Source organism: Anoplopoma fimbria, chromosome 23 (genome assembly GCF_027596085.1).
Source record: "Anoplopoma fimbria isolate UVic2021 breed Golden Eagle Sablefish chromosome 23, Afim_UVic_2022, whole genome shotgun sequence".
NCBI classification, from domain to species: Eukaryota; Metazoa; Chordata; class Actinopteri; order Perciformes; family Anoplopomatidae; genus Anoplopoma; species Anoplopoma fimbria.
In genome coordinates, this window is record NC_072471.1 from 8427224 (window position 1) to 8445191 (window position 17968).

Below are 17968 nucleotides of genomic sequence, written 5' to 3' on the forward strand. Positions count from 1 at the left end.
TTGGAATTCCTTTCTATTTCAGCAATGCTTTCTCCCAGCTTTCCTGCACATGTGGCTTTGGCTTAGCCACAAATATATGTGCAATATTTCTGCAATATTTCTGCGATAGAGAGAATGACTGACGCTTGTTTTTTCCTCTTATTTCCACTCGACTGACCACTGTTTGGATGTCAGTTTCAGTCCATCAGCGATATAGCTCTGCTTGTTGAAATTCCTCCACACCCACTACCAATAGGCTCCTTTGGAGATTTTATGAAGTGTTACCAATCTCATCTGCAGTCAGATTGTGAGTTGGCTTCATATTGATGCATTCAAAGCCAAAAGCAGATATAGAAGATAATGCAGAGCTATGGGATGTTGTGGCAAGCATATGTTCAGGATTCAGCATAACAGGATCCAATGATGGATCACATGTCTTTGTTTTGTTGAGAGGTAAAGAAGCTGACAGGTGCCAACATGGGGAATGTTTGTTGGGATTTACTTCTGTTAAAGGCAATAAATCATTTTACTTTATTTCAAAATTCCAAATCAACTTAAGAGCTGTGTGCAAATATACAAAACAACAAATATGTTTAAGGTTTATTATATTACTATATCCTACACACATAGAACCAACACTAACACTAATTTGTTTAAACACACAGAAAGTTATTAAAGTCTTACCACATGCACCAACCTTTTGCTTCTTCGGGGAGTTGGTGGTGCTAATGCATAAAATATCTCTATTAGCTCTCAAAATCCAACATATGTAAAAATGTAAAAATGTATAAAACACATATTGGGTTATTTACATAAGCATTTGACTTTGAAGTTAAACTCCATAATTTAAGCTTTAACTTTTTTTATGAGGCAAAAGTTATTGCTTTGTATACAATCAGTCATATGAGGATATAACATAGAGGTTGGACACAAATTGTATGTGCATGTGTAGAATGTCATTCTGTCATACAATCCAGGACATGCAAACTAAAGTACAGCGTCAAAAACAGCTTTTTAAGATCCTGCAGATACTACACCCAAGAGAAGATGCATGACATGAATAGTGAGATATCATCTTTATTAATTCACTGTAGCAACACAGATTTGAAACCTGACAAGGGTTTAAAGAATAATAAAAAAGTAAAAGAATTCAAACATGTGGCATTCCCATATGAATCTGTAAGCATTTCAATTTTGTTTTAAATAAACATAATCATCTGAATCTTGATAAAGCCTCCCTCATTATCGTGTTATGTGGCTTTTGTTTGAATGGCTCACTGTAAATGTGTATAAGTTTAGTGAAGGGAAGGTAAAAGTTCTGCATGTGATAATAGTAAGATAAGAAAAAGAATGAATAATAGTCTCAACATAAGTTGATCATTAATACAGCTTCTCCAATGTGAGGATGTGCTATGTTTCTCTGTTAACATCATGGTAAACTGATTTTTTTTTACAATTTCTTTGGACAAAACAATAGGTCAATTTGTCACCTTTGACTCTGGAAAACTTCTAAGGACCTATTTGTACTGCTCTCTGGCATTTTATAATCAGTTATAATGAAAACAATCAGCACTGAGTAAAAGATAAATGAGACATAATAGAATCTAACATATTATTGGAGCAGACTCAACAAAACTTAAACATTATAAGTATTAGTTTCTGCAAGGCCCCCGCATTGTTTGCATAGACTACATTACATTTAACAGATGTTGAGTACTCTGATGTTTCCCTCCCTTTGACCAGCAGAGGGAACTAAAGTGTTTGACTTCCCAAAGGATTTATTTCACGCAAAGCTGGATGCACAATGTTTTTCCCTCCAGAAGATGGCAACCTCATCTCACACTAGATATCAATTATCTATCACTGAGTTACTACTATCTCTCCAGGCTCTGGGACATCCTGGGTATTGAACTGTGAAATCTCATCCCAGATCTGAATTCAGGCCCTCTCTCAGCGGGTAACCCTGCCTCCCAAGGGCAGATGTGAGCCCCGGCTCCCCCGGCTGTTTTCCACCTGACCTCCCAAGATCCCTGCTCACTCAAGTGGAGGCCAAACCAGCCTCAACCGCTCACTTTAGACCGCTCCTCCCATAGGGCCATCTCACAGATAATACTGAGAGAATATGCTCTGATATTTCCCACGAGCCATTCACAGGACGATCTGCAAGGTTTTTCATTTTTTAAATCACAGGTTGGAACGATTTAATGTGGTTTCCCTCAGTAGATATCCCAAAGGGGAAATGTATGGGAATGATCACATTAATCATAGAATTAATTCCCAATTAGATATAAACAACAGCTGAAATTTGAACATATGTCTCTCTGATTAAATTGCAATCTTATATTCTTCATCTCTCTCCCTTTTGATTATAACCGTAAAGGTAAACAAGGAGAGAAAAGTCATGCTCTATACTGTCCTCATGGAGACATTGTCCTTGGCAACCAGCTGAGGTCTTTGCATGCATTGACTCGGTCTCGAACCCCCCAATTACAAGCCATGTTATCATATATAATGTGTGTGTGTGTGTGTGTGTGTGTGTGTGTGTGTGTGTGTGTGTGTGCAGCTGTCCTGGGAATTAATTAACCCTCTCTCTCTCTATCACACACACACACACACACACACACACACACACACACACACACACTACCAGGGGTGGAAATATTTAGCCTACTCTCATTGGGCTACTGTAACAAAGTACCGTATTTTCCGCACTATAAGGCGCACTTAAAAGCCTTTAATTTTCTCAAAAAACGACAGTGCGCCTTATAATCCGGAGCGCTTTATATATGGATTAATTCTGGTTGTGCTTACTGACCTCGAAGCGGTTTTGTGTGGTACACGGCGCTCTGTCAACATGTTTTAGTAGACTTAGTAAACTACAAAGCCGCACCGCAGCAGCATCACGGCCACCGTAGTCAGGAGCGTCGCGGAGTAATACACACTGTGCTTCACCATCACATTACAGTGTGTGTGGATAAGGACCAACATGGCTCCTGTCAAGAGACACGCTGACGACGCGGACTGAACACTCAAGGCTGTCAGTATTTTATATATTGTAGGAGTGTGGGAAACAAAAGGGCTGAGAAAGGCTTTTTGTGGACGGAGTAAATAAACGTCGGCTTTATTTCACACTCTGCATTCGCTCTGAAAACACAACAAGCGCTCCCCGATCCCACATCATTAACTCATCAACCCGCTAACGCTCATGGGTAATGTAGTTTGACTGACTGACTGTTTTGTTTCGCTTAATGCGCCTTATATATGAAAAAAGATCTTAAATAGACCATTCATTGACAGTGCGCCTTATAATCCAGTGCGCCCTATAGTGCGGAAAATACGGTTTTGTACATTTTTGAGTATTTATAAAACTCCACAATACTTTTTTTTTCTTAGGTACTTTTTTTATTTTTTTATTAAGAATTGTAATTATGGGTATGATTAATCAACTTCACCACCAAACTACGTATTCATTCTAAGGTCAAGTAAGTAATCCCCATTTTAGACGAAAGCCTTTAGCTCTATTTAACCCAAGTCTAAATGCAGAATTTGACCATAAAAAAAGGATGATAACAAAAATAGAATGTAACATTTAGAACAGTTTACCGGATGTCCCAATAAACCCCAATTCCCCCTTTTCATCAATAATAAATAACAGTGGCCATGTTAACGCCATTATTAATGAATCATCATTAACATCATTTATCAGGGATTCAATTGGATGCAATGCACGCTGAGTGACCCAAATCAAACACACCCAAACACACCTGCAGACTGGCTCTGCCTAACATCCCCATTCAGCTGGAAATGTTTGGGAACGTTGAGGACCGCAGTGGGACAGAGAAGATGGATGGACTGTGTTCAACTGTGACCATGAACCGTGTATGGACTTAATAAGGGAACGGAATGAAGGAGATTGAGCAGGAACTGCCTTTCTGACAGGTGAGTACAATAACACACCTGGGCTGTTTAAGGTGTTCATACATCTCTGTGTTGGCTGCTTTGGTGATGTTTTATTCTGATGTTGGTTCTATAAGAAGTGTCAGGTTCTTTAATTCATGTGGCTTAATAATTCATCTTGCACCCGCCATGTTGTCCATGTACTTTTTTTAATTGTTTGAGTTTTGTTTCTTTTCTGGGTAGTTCTATTGAGGCTACAGAGGAATGGGGTTGTATATTTCTATATGATAATCAGTACAGGCTGCAAAGTTCCCCTTGTTGAAATATGATTTAATGTTTGTTTGGACATGAAGGTTCTGTGGTTTGATGTTATTCCACTAGAACTGCCATTATGCAATATATAAATATACACAACACAATATATATATATATACAGTACCTGTCAAAAGTTTGGACACACCTTCTCATTTAACTACTTTGAAGAATCTAAAATATAAAACATATTCTGGTTTGTTGAGCATTTGTTTGTTTACCACATAATTCCATATGTGTTCCTTCATAGTTTGGATGTCTTCAATATTAATCTACAATGTAGAAAAAAATAAAATAAATAAAATCCATTGAATGAGAAGGTGTGTCCAAACTTTTGACTGGTACTGTGTATGTATATATATATATATATATATATATATGTATGTATGTATATATATATATATATATATATATATATATATATATATATATATATATATATATATATGTATGTATGTGTGTAGTATATGAGTGAAGGCAAATGTGTAAATTGATGGATATGACTGCAGTTTACGGCAAATTTCAGATGTGACTGATCTGAATGTTAGCAGATTATAAAGTGTGGTTTAGACACACAGAGGGAAAGTTTTGGTCTAGATTTCATGGGACTTTCATGACTCCTCAACTTGACTGCATGGGTTTTATATTTGATTCTGTTCCTAAAGTGACACCCTCTTGGAGATGAGGTAATAAATCAGGACTCACCTTGTAGGCCTGTGTCATGTCAGTGAAGATTGTGCTTAAGTGGCAGTTTTCGAGAAGTAACCAATACACTTACCCTTTATAAAAGTGGGGCTTTCCCCCCTATATCATAAAACTGGCCTCCATAAATCCAAATCCAAATATGGGAACACTTCCACACATCAATTCCTAATGTGAATTGGCCCTCAGGGTGTTGCTTTTAGCATCCAGGTCATGCCCGACAGCCCATCTGTTATTGCTCTGACTCCGGCACTTGTCATGTGTCTTACAGAGTGTTTCAAATATGAATATTGTAGGGTGAGAGGAAGAGGATCATTACATTAGATGTCATACATGACACATGATGGATGGGGGTTGGGCGATGCTGGATAGAAAACGACAAATAGACAGGTAAACTGCAGAGTACTGGAACATGATCTTTAATTGGATAGTTCACAGTTCATTCTGCATGCACATCTCCGCCAGATGTGTCTGCAGCGACCACTGCTGTAATGGTGATTTAATGAATACAAACCACAATTGCCCCCTTGCATCAATTCCGTTGTTGTCAGCCGTGTGCATACAGGCATAAATGAGCCCCAAAAATATTAAGCTGATGGACAGTATGTAAGATTTGGCCACGGACAGACAGACACACGGATACACATGCAGACTCACGACCGAATACATAATCTTCTGGCAGAGATATATTGACAGTTCTGCCAAAGACGCATACAGAGACGAGACAGAAAAAATGTTAAAAGAAGCCATGTTGTTGCATTCTGGTGTATGCTTCACTAAAAATCTGACGCCACGGGTTTCTTAGTCTGTAGACAAACAAGAACGGCAGCGATTCAAAGCCACCTTTTGGGATTTTGAGGTCTTCCCATTATCCAAAGATTAAATAAACACCACTGGCTCTGTAGCGTGATGATACAGACCCCCACTGGCCAGATGCCAAAAGGCAAAGAATCAGAGGTTAAAAAAAGAACAATACATCATCCTCGTCTGACTCTGTGGCCTCCCAGAAGGAAATCTGTCTTTCTCTAATCTCTTTCTTGCTGTTTCGTTCTGTCGTTTTTCTCTCCACTAACAGAAACATCCTGGGTGTCTAGAATCCTGGACAGACATTCATATCTGTCTGCAGGGTAAACTATCTTCAGACCTGGCTCTGGTACAATACAGTGTGTTTCTATTCTCTGGTAAATTGACTTTTTATAGGAGATAAATTGGTTTACAAATTGTATTACACATACAAGGAATTTGGCTAGGTGATCTATTGGTGCGTAACAGTAAACATCAGACAGTGCAAGTAAAAGACATTTAAAAATACAAATATGAAAATGTAGAGAGACACAAGTAAGATTTTTTCCTTCCCAATAGTGCAAAATGAAATTGATGTGTCCACATGGAATTGAGACAAATTCAAAATAATAATTTCACCAAGTTTCCTTAAATTAAACCATGATAAGAGGAAAAAAAAACCCTCACTTTGCTTTGTGCTTTATTACAACAAATCTCCTAATTCCTTCTTAGTGACATTAGGTGAAAAAAATACAACTAGAGCCAGCTGTTCTGATTGGCTTTCACCCTTAAAGTCTGATATTCTAAATCTAAATCCTTCTGTCATGTTTCTACTGTGCATTTCCTCCAGTGAAACGCTGACTCACACAGTAGAGCGTGAGTCATCAGGCGGCTGGATTCCCCCATGTGTCTCCCAATGCGGTGAAATCTCTGACAGTGAGTCATAGTTCTGTTAGTGTATATCAATGGCTAATATTTGATTGATCATCGATTTATGATGACACCCATGACCTTATCCGGGTTAATAAAAGAATCATGGCAACGTTTGTCTGAGTGATGTTGCGGTGCTGCATCGTTGGATCATTGAACAATCACCATGAAATATGTGATTCACGTGCACAAGTCAGTGTTCATTAAAAATAATGAACAGGATTAATAATTCATCACCTTCTCTGGCTGGCATTGATTGCACTCATTTGTTGTGAATTTACTTTGCTGTCATGAGCGGCACCCTGAGTTATGGCTATAATTGTCGTATCTAAATATTTGCACTGTTTTGAATCTTATCAGTCCATATCAATGTCATCCGTTTTTACAAAAACCTCAGACACTGAAACGTCCACGAGGTCTTTGTTCTCTGAATATTCCTGCAAACCTAAATGCATCATATTCAATACTGTGTTGTCTCCTATCATGTCTCTGTATCCTGAAAGTCTTTCTGCCATTTATATGATCTGCATGGTTATTTTGGAAATGTTGAGGTTTCTGAGAAAGACATATTTTTATTTCAGAGATAAAACTGTAGTGTATATCTATATACACATCCTTGACATATTAAGACTTTTTTTTTTTACACATAGAGTGTATATAAGAAGTGGAAGTAGTCAATGTGATGTCACCCATTGGTTTGTGAACTGCCATTTTAAGCCTCTAAATTGGCATTTTGTCCGTCGCCATCTTGTTGGTTTTTCTTTAACCAACAGTGACATGAAAGGGTGGAGCTTAGTAAAACTCTGTGCTGAATAAGACATTTTAACTCACCCAAAACAGCTACAGTAAAACATTTTCAAGTGAAAACACCTTGAAAGGGTTTAAAATCCAAGACGAAAAGATGGACAACTCCCAGACCAGACAACGCCGTGGTAGTTACCTGTCAATCAGAAGGTAGCCCCGCCCTAAAGCATACCCTGCTTTGTCATCTATTTTACTCTAAATGGATCATTATTTACTAAATGAACATGCTGCCATATTAAAGAAGACTTGAGACCATAAACTCCAGTTTACAATGCTTACTGAGGTAATAAATCATGTTAGAAGTACGATCATTTTATTCATAGACTTGTATACAATTAGACTTATTTTTGCAAAAAATAGGAGTAGCCCGCTGCTGGCTATTAGAAAGTATGCAAGTTAAGGCATTTTTGCATTGGCTTCACTTTTCAGAACAGGAGGTCGCTGCCTGTTTTTACATCCCTCTTTCCCCCTTCCTTAATTGAGTTGTTTTAAGAATTTGGTAACACCCTTCAAATTTACCGTATATACCACTATATATACAACTAATATAGTATATTATAAATGACTGTAATGTGGATGTAAACAGACATAAATATTGTCTAATTTCTTAGGGTATTTGCAACTATTACTCCCTCTATGAAGCATCCAACACTGATGTTGTTTTAAACACATTTAGAAACGGCTCAAATATCTTGTCAATGGTTTGTGTATGAAATTAATATTTTCCACATCACATTGTTTTCATCTGCTGCTTTAGCCAACATGGCTAAGACGTTCCTAAAAGTTGTTACGGATGTTACTAAACTCCCAGAACCCAACAGATCCTTTTCCATGAACATCCATTCATGAAGACCATGTGATTTGGTTGAAAACTCTGGCAAAAGCAAACACTGTAAGGGGACCTTGAGTTGGGATTGTTCTGTCAAAGTGGCATTGCTTTAGTATTTCTTTTTGACGATGTCACACTGCCTGGGAGATATGCTTAAAATAAATTGGATCTGATTTTATTTTAGCACTCCTGAAGGAGTGAAGGAATTGTTCCCATCATGCATTCTGTTCCTCACAGGACTCCTTGAGGAATTTACGAGAGCATTAAAGCAGGAATAACCCGCTGTGTTTGTTCCATTGCAACACAATACATTGCTCGTTAAAGCTCATTCTCATTGGATATTGATTTGGTCTGAGTAAAACTGCAATTACATCGTATTACTTCACTGTGATGGACTGTGGGGTGGCAGACTTGTCTCTGCTAACCTGTTCTCATGCTGCCAATGCAAAGCCGTGGTGATAAGCTACTTTTAATGTTAGTTTTCTTGCGAGGCGTACATATGCTGTGTAAAACACTGCAATAAAAATGGGCTTAAAGTGCTGTGATAGGGTGTTTGTTAGGATAAGGGATAGATCAATTCTGTCAGTCTAAACAAACATAAAGCTTAGTTCACAGCTTTCAGTACAGCAGCAGTTTTCCATTTTATTTTAATATGATTTTATAAACTTACTTTTTAAATTTGTCTCAGACATCTCAGATTGTCTCAGATGTGCTGATTCACTGCAAGAACACACAGACAGACAAACACATCATGACGTTCTTTTTTTTGTGGATCTGGCGTCTTCATAGTCAAGCTTTCATTACTGCAGTGTCTTTGCACTGCATTTCCCAGGGATCATTTGTCAATAAAGCAACTTGAGAAGGCAAGAAGAGAAGATCTTACATCGTCTGTTGTAATTAAACTGTGTGAAAAGTTAAAGATTTCTGCTTTGAGGGTATGTTTTGTCTGTTTCCTAGCTGGTACAGGGATTCACGATCATTCAACCAAGAACCAGTCGTTTCCTAACCTGAATCAATCGGTAAAGGCAGACAGAAAGCCGCCATATGAATAGTTTTTGCAACCAATCATTTCTAATGGTTTTAGATGAAAAAGGGGAAAAACGTTTGCCGTTGGATTAGAAGACATGTGTACATGTGTTATTCAGGAAAGCAGTGTCTTCTGTTATTTAGCTTGGAAGACTGGTTGAGGTATCAAGTTGGAAATGGTTCATTTCTTAAACCCTCTATGTTTGGTCCCCACCCACAGTTGCATCAACCCTTACTGAAGCCAATGCCAAGACTTTCACAATCCCTTTACTGAGATACATGAAGAGATACTGAGGTAATTCAATCTAAAGAAGCAACATAATCACATTACATGGTATTAGTACTAGTCTACTAGAGACCTTTCCAGCTGTATATCATCAAATAACCATAGTGATGCACTAAAATAGGTCATTTATCACCATTTTTACAGCAACTACAGGTCCAGTATGTGACCTGGTGATAAATGACTGCTCTCAGGAGCCCTGGAGAGGCCGGACATCATATACAGTATGTCAGAAAGGAGCTTTGCTACAGGAACAATAAATTGCATGTGATTTACAACATGTTACAGTCTTTCAGCGAGCTGTAATGCACATTGGATCCCTCTAACCTTGTAAATACTCCGGGCACCACAAGTGTGACATTAACATCAAAACCCAACAACAAGGATCAGAACTAAGTTGCTTACATAAAGTGAAAACATGCTTCAAATCCTGTGCCATGGATACATTGGATTGAATTATGAGCAGCTCACATACAGCCCTCAAGACCTTTGAGTCAATGTCATGAAGTTTACATAGATCACGAGGATGACATTAAACAGCCAAAGCTAAATATAAACGCAGGAGTAACTTCTGTTTTTTTTTGTCAGAGAAGGTTCATTATTGTCTCATTCGGAAAAGTTTGCTATAGGAAGAACAAAGCAGTCACCATGGTGATGTGGTTTTGATTAGCTTGAATAACGCAGGCATGGGGGATTTTTTAAATATATTTTTTTAAATAAGCTGAAAGAGGCCACGTCCTTCTGTAACTCAGTGCAGTCTCTCATTGTCAGTTTCCTTTATTGTATTTTTTAATACGCATGTTTACTGTCCATTTTATCCACTACAGCAATTGCCAATTAAAAAAAAAAAGTGGTGTGTTGTAGTGGAATGTTTCTTGGCGCGCTGCAGAGCTTTTGTGTTTCTGGATGGTGGATTTTTGTGACTGTCGAACCAATACAGGCTAGCTTTTCCCCTATTTTTCCATTTCTTTTTTCTAAACCAAGATTAATTCAATTCAATTCAGTTTATTTTGTATAGCCCAGAATCACAAATTACAAATTTGCCTCAGAGGGCTTTACAATCTGTACACATGCGACATCCTCTGTCCTTCCCTCACATCGGCACAGGAAAAACTCCCCTAAAAAACCCCTTTAACAGGGAGAAAAAAGGAAGAAACCTCTGGGAGAACGACAGAGGAGGGATCCTTCTCCCAGGATGGACAGAATGCTTATTAGATTACCATCCACAAATAAGATATGAGCATTGAATTGGTCCTGTCATCAAGCTTGGCAAGATGGCATATGAGCATATATTTCCCAAAATGTTGAAGTATTCCTTTTAAAGAGTGCTAAAAACAGAATAATTAGATAAACAACATCACAAAAGGACTGTAGCAAAGCGTCATTTTGCATGATGTTCTGTGAAAAGCTAGATAATATAATACCATACAACTATTGCCCACCACAAATGTATGCCATTTCCAAAATTCCCAGATCTCTTGCTCTCCTGAACACATCGTGTCCTCCGTGTCTCTGCATTCCCTTCACACTGCAGCCTCCACATATTGCTGGACAGCTTGTAGGGAAACCTGCCTGATGGGCCGGGGTGGCGGCGATACAGCTGTGATGAGAGTCTGATGGGTGATCGACTGTGGCACTTTATTACCAGAAGGGGCGTGTTGGGCTCATCTGAGTGTGCTCAATCAATGTAAATCTGTCCGGCCAGGGAATTTATGTCCTACGTGATGAAGTGCTTTGCTTTACCGTGCTGCATTCATTTGACGCGGCTGCGATGTAGTCGATGCCGCCGTTTTCACCCGCTGCCAAGAATGATAGGTGAGACATAAGTCACACAAATACACTGTTTGTCCGGTCCTACAGGGTCTACTTTTTTAACTTTAAGATCTATATATAGGTTATTTCATATCTCAAAAATGATATATGAATAACAATACAGCATTTTTTTTGATAATCCAATAGATTGATTCACCTGTGTTGATTAAATACTTATTAAATACAAATGAAAAGTACTATTTCTTCATTAAAATAACAACTATTTCCAAATTAAACAGTTTCAGGTTGCTATAATCAGTCTAGATGACATAATTGTGTACTACGATATCTTGATATATGATTCATCACGATATGTTTCCAATAAAATAAGATCAATTATCATATTTGATAATCGCCCAGCCTTCATTTATTTATTTTATTTTTCCCCTCACATTTGTTGAATGAATCTCTACCCATGTGTCAGTTCATCAGACCCACCACAGTGCTGTGCCAGTATACTCCTCATATCAAAAAAGCCAGCTGACCAAAGGCTTTAGCTGAGAACCAGTTGCTATGGCGACACCTCCTCCCTGCCCAGCGTATGTCTGGGTAGCCCATTGTAAAAATGTGTGTGTGTTGGAGAGGGAGAGAGTGAAAGAGAGAGTTTGAGTCCGAATCAAAGTAAGAATACAATGGCCTTGGCTGATTTACAATTACTATATACTATAAAACCACTTATTGTATTAATATTAATATCTTACTGCTAGTTTCCAGTTTCATTGACAAATAAACGCCCAGGTGAAATAGTATATCTGTCTCACAGAGTTAGTATTGTTTCTGTGGGGGCATTGCAAAAGGCTGACATGTTTAGCTTCAAACACATCCCTCTTCTTCACTTGTGAAAAGAAATATTGTTCAAATTAATAACTTTCCAGTGACTTTGTCCTTGATTGCTTAGTTACATCAAGGCAAGAAAATCTGACACAGATTAAATGCATTTTACTCACATCGAAGAGGGAGGCCAGTTGTTTTCTCGTTTTATCACGAACTGGTGATTCATCTTGCAAAACAATTCCTCCAAATTCAGGCTGCATGATAACACAGTACACAGTATATATGGGTAGATATAGTACAACTTTAAAGTACTTTTACCTTATTTGAGCAGGGCCAAACACTATCTTTTAAAGGTGGTTGCCATGCTGCCAACCAGGCAACAGCTTTTTGATATGGAGACGCAATATCTGGTTGCCATTTTTGGTCAACTTTCATTTTGACCAATTAGCTCAATAGCCAAGTCGGCTTAATAATGAAAATGTGACATAAAAGAATAGAACCGTTAATGGAGAACCAAACGTTTTTGTAGTCTGTGTTTTATCTGATACTTTAAAGAATTTGAATCTGAAGTGTTATCAGTTAACTTTCTTCACAAATCTCTCAAAAATGACCCTAGTTAGTCACTGTTTGCATGTCAGCCATTCTTTACCTGTCAAATTTTGGTTGTCTGGACCTTTGTGCTCATTCCCACCACAGATCCATTGGCCCTTCAGCATTGAAGATACTAATACTTTTGTACTTTAACACATTTTGAATGCAGGACTTAAACTTGTTACATAGTATTTCCTAATTGGAGTACTTTTACTAAAGTAAGTGATGTAAGCACTTCTTCCATCACTGGGTTCAGGCAGCTAAAACTACTTGGTTAAGATTGTGGAAAGATTATAGTCAAAGAGCGTAGGACATATGGGAATGACTCACTGAATGCTGTTGAATTGATTCAATAATATAAATATTCATCTGCTGAACAAAATGATATGTCATAGCTGCATTGAGTAAGTGTACATTCCTCCTATTTTAGCTTCTACACTGTGAGTGCGCGTTATTAATAATTGAAAACATGGCAGTTTATATTGCCGTCGTCTTCATACACTCACACCTGCGTCTCTTGTCTGTTGGAGTCAATCTTTGTCCCTCGTGCACCGACGTATTTGTGTTCAGTTTCCCATGTTGCCATGCTGTAAACGGTCTCTGCTGGATTAAGTGCAGGGAAAGCTTTCCTGGCAGTCGACTTGCCCAAAGAGTGCATATGTGTAGTGGGAGGAGATGCATGAGCGCGTGTTGGCCGTTGTTATCATCGTCATATATTTGACCTCCTGATTCAATCTCACCCTGCAGAGGAACTGATGTTTCCCATCAGCACACTTCCTCTCTGGCTCTCAGGTGATTCAACTGATATAATATGTGGAACCAGAAAATGTTTTACAGTTTTTTTTTCTTTCTTTTAATCAACCACAATCATTGTTCTGTGTGTGGCCCACTGTGCAGATCAAATGACCTCCAACCACATTTAGAGTGAAAACAAGAAAAACAATTGATCTCTGAGCATGGTCTGCGGCAGAGGTCATATTTATTTCCATTATATTCCCACCACATGCTCTTATCTTGATTACATTGACGGGGGTTGAATTATCTGTCATTTGGACGAGACACAGCAGACATTGTTTATGAAGTATGTTTGTGCTGTAGAAGTCTCAGCTCATAAAGGCACCATTATCGAGCACACCTCATAACAGAGATTAAATCATTGTCTCTATGGCGACGCTGGCAGCAACAAAACACTGATGACACTCAGTCGGAGTCGTGCAGCTCACCTTCGCTAACACTCCCGTATGTTTTTCAATTAATCAGTGTTTGGTAAGCTATAACAGGACAGATAAAGATCTGCACATTTACAGAGCATTTATTGTCAAAAGCTGCGGTTATCAATATTTTGATGTTAATGAAGCAAAAGACTGTGTAAGTAAAGAGGGTCGGTCATAGTACATTTTTCACCCGAAGCTGCAGTTCTTCTAGCTCTTTTTATTCTCTTTCAGCTCATTGTTTTGGTTTTACGACCCTCATCTTTAGCAAAGAAACATGGGGCGTGTCACCTGAAAATCGTAATTCAACTCAAGCGAGGGCTGCAGTCTGAGTATCGCTGCGAGGGGGCATTATAGCAGAAACTGCAAGAGAAAGATGACCTCTTACGTTTGAGTTTATATAATTAGAACCCCCAGGTGTTAGTCCCTTGGACTGATTTTAAATACTTGGCCTACTAAAGTGTCTTTCTTCTTCTTTTTTTTCTTTCCTCTGCTCAGTAAATAGAGCTGTACATGTTACCCCACAGAGACGCCATGTTTGTTTACCGCTCATGGGAACGTTTTGATTAGCTGCCTCCACCGGCTCCATTTGTTGGCTACACCATGCATCAGAGTACACATTGAGTGTGTTCCCCGGGGGTTGAGCGTTTGTGCTAGCGTGTCGTTTGCGTTTGCTTGAAACATCTTTCTACCCGTACTGTTTTGCCTCACTCTCAAGACTCTCCTCATCGTCGTTTGCAGCCACTGCCGGCAGCTGTTTCAATGAAAACGCCCTAAAAGCCCACTGTACTTTAACCCAACACGTCAGTTGGTTTGTCACACAGCGCAATCTGGAAAAGGGCAGGCGATTGGATGAACCATCTGTCAGGAAAACTTTTACCAAAGTCAGTTGGTAGAAGAGTGAATGCATCTGGTCCTTTCAAGAAAAGCCTTCAGTTCTTTGCTCTACTTCAATTAAATATAATATTTCAGTTATTGTTGTTTTTTCTACTGTTTTTTATTTTTTTATTAAAAAAAAAAAAAAAAAATGCTCTCCAGTGGTAATAACTTGTGCTATTACAGCATCTCCACAAACCTCTTTAGGAGCCACCATTGTTATTTTGAATAAAACGTTGTGTCGCATCACACAGACCTAAGCCACGCCCCTAACAGGATGTTGATTGGTCCGTGCTCTGGTTTAGTGGACCCAAAGCATTACTTGAAGCCTGAAGACGGATTTTTGTGCTTTATTCTGGCGTGAAAGCTGTACTCTACCTGTTGAACAGCAAATGGCAAGCAAAGTTATCACCCAGCTCACAGTGGAGCATTATATAGATTATTCAAACAATGGGATAGTAGATAATGTAATATTTCTTGAAATATTTCTATTCATTCCTCCTTTGCAGCAGCATAGATTAAAACTTTTCCGTTGCTCTCCGGCATTCGTGTAAAACTGTGGTGTGGTCCAACTAAGAGCTCGGTCCTCATTCCAGTTTTGTCATTTCATGTCCAATTATTTCTGCCTGCCCCTCAGCCTGCACAGATAACAGCCAACTTCCTTACCCTGACCCTGTGTGTGCTGACTCACTCTTTCACAGAGCCTCTTTGTTACCAAATCACATAGAAAAATTTGCCAGATTAGTTCACAAAGTAGTGCAGTTCAGGTTGTTAAGGTTTGGAACAAGACTCTAAAGTATTACTCGGATTCACCTTTGTTAGCTAACATGTTGTGTTGTATGCCGTTTGATTGGTGCTGGAAAATAGTTCTTACAAAACTATAACAAAGATATTTTTTAGACAGGAAGCCAATAAAATAAACAAAAAACTCCAAGGTAATCTTTTTCACCGAGACAAGACCGGAAGTCACACACGGAGTCAGATGCATAGATTCTGAATTACAGTGTCCTTGCCGCCCAATCTAAGATTTTGGTCTCACAAGTTGTCAAGCCGTCACCAACCCCATCGTCTCCGATCAATAACACAGCTGTTTGAACTCCCTCTGTGTCCGCCCCGCCCCGGCTGATGGAGGCTCCCGTCTGTCTACCTGTCCGTCTTTACCGTGTTGGAGTGTCAGTCTGGGGGAAAAAAACGATCAATATTTAATGTGAGGTAGAGGTAGTTTGAATGACATGATTTTATCACCTTATTGTCTGCAGATTAAAGTACTTGTCGTGTAGTTTTTCATTTTTACATTTGTTTCATAACAATGTTAAATGTAGGAAGAAATAACCAGTACATTGAGATATTCACTAGACTATCTTTTTCCTCGAGCTAATCCATCGTAGTCAGCATTTTCTCATAGCGGAGAATGTCTAAGCATCAAAAAACTAAATGCACATTGGCAGCAGCCGTTGGCACAGCATTGCACTCTTAAATTGTCTTTAGGGACGACATGAAAGATGCTTTATATCAGAAAGTATATCAGTTACTACTCTTTAGAGGAATAGCTCTCATTTTATGTTTTTATGTTACCACGAAATGATCTTGGAAACCCGTACCAGATGGTGTTTAGAAAAAAAACAGAACATTTACAAAAACCTTCTACCCCGTCTGCAGAAAAGAGAAACTCACTTAGCATATTGCTGTTTAGTTAAGCACGTTTTTTCTCCTCACATTCTATTACATGAAGCAAATTTGGAGCTGTGATTGCCTGAACAGGACCTCATGTGTTGTAAACTACGGTAGACAAGACAAAAACACTTTTTTTGGAAATGTTGATGCAGAAAATGACAAGAAAGTTTCAGTCTTCATTCAGTTAAAACAGGTAAATCCAAGAAAAGTCTCAGATTACAAGAAGAATCAAATTTCATTGATTTTTGATTGTTGTTTTGGCCAATCTCACTATAATAGCTGTATACTTGAAACGTAGGAGTAATCACAAAACTGGCCCAACAGCCTTCACAAGTAGAGTATAAGGTTTTCCAAATCTGATAGTTAACATCATAGAATAAGTCATCCACAGAAAAGAGAGAATACATTTGGAGAAATTAATTCGGAGAGCTTTTCTTCTTGCCAGCCTCTACAGATTCTCCTCCTTGCTATGAGGAAGGTCTGTCCTGAAAGTAGTCATGAATAAATCATTGGGCAGCAAAGCATGATAGAAAAATTTAAATGAGGACTCGAATGTCTCAAGGTGAACAGATCTGCTAACTTCTCTTCTTCTACTTTACACACTCGCTCTCTCCGATCCGATGGGAGTGTTCTATAAAGGATTGATTGATTGAGATTGATTGATTGATTGATTGATTGATTGATTGATAGGGTTGGGAGATCGTTTCATATCGTCCAATGGTGTTTACTCATAATCACTGAGTAAGGCAGCATTGCTCAGTGTCTGAGTGAGCTTCAAAATAATACAACTATGAATCTTTTTGCAAGAAATACTGTAAAAATCTGAACCTTCAAAAAATCTATTTAATAGCAATGTCTCCTTTTATTCACACAATGGCTCCCATTTAAAAAATATGTGTGTCTGTGCTTACTATTCACAACATCACAGCATCTTTGCTATTTAACATTATTATCTTATCTTTAATATCACAGTACCAAATAATTGGCATGGAGTGTCATGGAGTGCAGAGAAATGTTTTGGTGAGCAGGCATATTGAGAGCAGAGATATCGGGTGTAGGATCCGTGGAAAAGGTTCGTAATTAAGGATTTGTCACTCGTGCTGATTACCGGGGCTCAGCGGGCGGACATGCCGCTCCACCAAAAGCATCTCTAAATGCACAGTAGGGTGCAGATTCTAGAGATTATATTTGTAGCATCTTACTTCTGATAATCTCCTTGATATCGATGTAAAAAAAGGTTTGTTCTGAGGGCATCCCACCAGGCGTGTTGTACGATTGTACTCAACAGGCTTCACAGGCGGGAGTGGAGTACGCCGGAGTACACCGGTGGGTTATTGACATTCAGCTTGGCCACTGCAGCTGACCTTTTGCTTCTCCATACGTTATTCTGTCCGTTAATGAGGAGGAAGTCGATTTCATGCCGTTCCCAGAGCCGTGTGCTTTTAAATCGGTGAGCTGTGATTTCTGTTGGGAAAGCACGGACCA